Genomic DNA, 4,387 nt, shown 5'->3' with positions numbered 1-4,387 from the left:
CTCTCCCCCTCTCCCTCTCCCTCTCTCTCTCCCTCTCTGTCCCCCTCTCTCTCTCTTTGCTTCTCTTTCCCTCTCTCTCTTTTCCCCCCTTCTTATCGATACATTTGGTATCGTCGATCACCTGTGCCACGCCACCTATTTACGCCATAAAAGCGTGCAAGTTCGAGCGCGGCACACACACACACACACACACACACACACACACACACACACACACACACACACAGCACGTGCCCGACTGCCATGGCTCGCCCGCGTACAGTATACCCACGACGGTCGTTTCGCGCGCGCGCCTCCGACGGCCGTTCAAAATTGTAAATTCATTTCTGTTATTAAATCGGTCCGTTTGTACGGCGTGGCTTTGCGCGGCTGGCCGCTCATATATTCCACGGAGCCCTTTGGCCGAGCCTTTGGCTGTGACCCCGCCGTGTGCGCGCCGCTCATTGGGCCCCGTGAGCATGTGGGCCTCGCGGGCCTCCGCGGGTGATTTACGGCGGCCAGCGCACCTCTTGGCGGCCCCCATGGGCGCTCCTCCTGGAGAATGAGGGGGGCTCTTTGGGCCCCGTGCATGGTGTGTGCGACTCCCAGAGCCACGGGCGGCGCTCCCCGTCGGCGCCCGTGCCGCAATTATGCAAACATTTGTCGGTGGGACAGCTGGAGCGTACAGTCGTGCGAGCTAGACAGCTGATTCCGGGGGCATGCCGTGCATGCTCTCTCTCTCTCTCTCTCTCTCTCTCTCTCTCTCTCTCTCTCTCTCTCCAATGCTCCATCTTCGTCTCACCTCTACTGTTTCGTATAGCAGAGGAGCAGGGGTGGCTGCCCTATGGGTTCCATGCTCCAGCGAGCTCATGTTGGGTGGGCCCAAAAACTGTTGAGGAAATGAAAATGTAAACTGCGGCTCGGCACGCTTCTTTTTGCTTCACTCTTTTTGTGTCTTCTTTCTCATTTCTTTCCACGGATAGCCAAAAAGCTGAAAAGGAGGCCGTTTGTATTCCGGGCGGGGCGTCTCATGCAGAGATAGCGCGGGTGTCATCTTTATGTGCGAGGCGAGGCTGCGCGGGGCAGAATGGAGGCGGGGAGGTGTGGAGCGCGGCGGAGCGCGGGCACGCGTTCCTTTCATGTTCTCAAGTTTGCCGAGCCGTTCCCCCCCAAAATGTGTTCGTGATGCTAAGTGCAATTTTTGTTAAGCTCATTTTATTGAGTGCGTTTGTGCTTGTTTTAGAGTAGAGTGCTATACAGCTACATAAATATATTTTTCCAGCAAATGGCGAATTTTTTCCATCTAAGAAATGAATAAGACATATTTTTCCTGGCGTCCACAATGTGTCGTAAAATAAGGCGGCGCCTGGCCTGATAATAGCGAGCCTCTCATTAGACGTGCTGTGAGTGTGTGTGTGTGTCGTGGGGGGAGAGGGGAGGGAGTGATAAGGACGGCGACGGCCGCTCGGGGTGCACGAGAGGGAGCGGGCGGCACTGCTCGCGGTCCATTCCGTTCGGCTATGGATGCGATGCGGGTGGAGCGAGAGGTGTGTCTCTGCCTTTCATCACCTCTGAGCAGCACGGGCCGGCCGTGCGAGCCTGCGCCTATGGCCCATGCGTCTAGTTGATTCGGGGCGTTAATGGCGCAATCCGTCACTCGCTCGGGACCCGAAGGGGTCAGGGTATCGTGAGCCCCGCCGGGCCTGCGCAGCCTGCGCCACGATCGAGCCGCGCGCGGGTGCCGACGGCTGGAAATTTATAGGTAGCCCCCTAAAGCTTTGTGGGTGTGTTTTCGGCATTCGGCGAACACCGTATATGTGCGCCTGCCCGTGTGAGTGTGTGTGTGTGCCTGCCCCTATCTCAGTCGCCCAAATCGATTTTTACCGCCCGCAAAAGTAGTTGGAAACGGATACGCCGTTCATTTTCGGAACGCGGGCGGGGCTCGGCCGATCCAACAATAATAATCGAATTGAGCGAGAAAAGATTAGAGGAAGGGGAGGAGGAGGGGTAGAGATCGCCTGTCTGATTTTGGGTCGCATTCATGCGCCAGAGGCCCGTATCTCTGACTAGAATAACACAATGCGCGCGGCGCAGGCGCTGCCCGGCCTCGGGGGGCGTAAGCGGGCGCGGGGGGCCGTCCGTATGCTGGAGGGCGCCAGAGCACTGTACTACATGCCGTTGGCCGTTTTGCTTGCCAAAATTCTGGAATTCCTCTTTCGACCGGCGGAGCTCTGGCATTTCTCACGAGATTGACGATTTCCGGGATTCTTTTGACCCCGCTTTGGCCTCTGTTGATGCCACATTTTATAGCATTCTTTCAAAGGACACGCCAAATGTTGCCATTCTCAATGAAAGCAAAGAGAACAAAAATTTGCAGCCTTTGAAAATATTGTATACATTGTGGCAGTCAAACAGAAATTCAAAAATAAATAAATTGGAAACAAAAGCGGCCTCTTGGCGTTTAGAGTGTAGCGCCTTACTGCCGGCCCCCTACAGGCAAAACAGGGAAACAATAACGAATGGGGGCCTGTCTGATGCACAATCCGTTGCTGCCATCATGCTCGGGCTGGACGCCGCAGGACGCAGCCTGAGAGTGAGTGGTCACTCCTCTGCCCGCCGGGCTGGTTCCCATCCCGGTGCTGACCTACCCCGCCGCGCGCCCATAGCCACCCCCTCAGCCTCCCCCGCCGCTCGGGGCTGTGCGTGTCCGGCCGCAGTTAGCGACCCGTTTGCGTGACTGAGCTTGGCGCCGCACCGGCCGCCGCTGCTCTTCCGAACCTCTTTGCGGTGGCGCCAATTAGGAAAAAAAATATGCAAAGGTGATGAGGAAGGTGGAGTGAGGAGCCTCCTACCTTATTCCTTATCGTTATCAAAATTAAAGCCGGCCGCCCGCCCACTCTTCGCGCGCGATGCCGCAATCAAAGCAAGGTCAAAGATATTAGTTACGTATTATTTTTGTTGCACACTGTTTTGAATGGGAAATTATTTTTTCCACCTTTTTTGCATCTACCCAGACTACACTATGCTAGCCGTCCACCGTGGCGAAAATAAAATTGTTAATTTTCATAATTTAATTTGTAACGTTTGTTATGAGCTGCGCGGAGCTGCGCGCCGGCGGGGCGCCCTTCACGTGGGTGTAGCGCATTCACGACGGTTGTAGAACTCTTCCCCGCCGGGTCATAAATGACAAGAGACTCGAGTGTGCTTGCTGCGCGCCGGACTTACAAATTTGACAGCTCGGCTCGCTACTTCACAACGTCGTTGGCGCTCACACAGATGATGCACGTTTGCTGAACACACATCCTGGTAATGAGCCGTATGAGTCGTGCGGGACGAGGAGTATCTTTCCCACGGAAACTACTAAAAAACGAACAATGGAGGACGGGGGAGGTAAAGGGGGTGAAAAGAAGGAATGGGCGAAAGAATGAATGAATGAATGAGTAAATGGGTGCGAAGCAGGCGCCGCTCGCCGCCCTTGCACGACTAAACTGTGATGCCGGCGCCGACCAGCCCCACCAGAAACATAAGTATTTTCCGCCTCCGCTGATTTATGAATTATTCCTGTATTGTCTCCCATCTTGTTTTTGCCCGCTTCTCTGTCGAAAAACACCACACATCGCACGCGTACACTACTTCGCACTTGCGTGTAGAGTAAGCTGGCATCAAGTAAGCATCGAGTACTTGTTCGTCATTTTCCCCCTTGAGTTCGCTTAATGAGCTGCAAGTGCTGATACAAAATGCAAGCCTATGGACAAAAATGAAGAGTTTTGTTCACTAATAATATGTAAATACTCCAAAAAAAAACTTTCGTTCGTCTTCAATGAAAAGTTTGAGTTTTTACTAATAGTGTAGCCAACGTACCGTAGACCCAGACCCCTGCTCACTTCTCGTGATACCGTACTGCACGCCACAGGCGTGGGCGGGTTGCCTACCACCCGGGGTTACAAAGCCGGTTGGCGAACCTACGCGATAACTGTGCAAAATTTTCAGGTGTCTGTGCGCTACCGCTCTAGTATCAGAATCTGTGTTCGAGTGTGAAAAAGTAACTCCAATGAAACCCTCATCGCCTTTTCTTTTGCCAAGTACTAACATCCCCTTCTGCACTGGAAATGCAAGTGTGTGAATGTCGCTCACCTGCAGGTGAGCGACATTCCATTCGTACACTTAGGGGGGTAAACGTGTGAAATTTCCAGGAAAAATTCACACCTTTACCCCTCTAAGTGTACGAATGGAATGTCGCTCACCTGCAGGTGAGCGACATTCACACACTTGCATTTCCAGTGTGAACTCTACGTTGGAAATGGCACCGTCATTCACGGCGACACGGGAGACGCACTCTCTTGCCCTTTCTTCCGTCGGCTGGCGTTGCGGTGAGCAGCGGGAGGGCCCCGCCCCCGCCCGCCCCCGC

Source organism: Frankliniella occidentalis, unplaced genomic scaffold (genome assembly GCF_000697945.3).
Source record: "Frankliniella occidentalis isolate FOCC.00 unplaced genomic scaffold, Focc_3.1 Scaffold58, whole genome shotgun sequence".
Classification (NCBI taxonomy): Eukaryota; Metazoa; Arthropoda; class Insecta; order Thysanoptera; family Thripidae; genus Frankliniella; species Frankliniella occidentalis.
Note: the sequence above shows the minus strand (reverse complement) of the source record.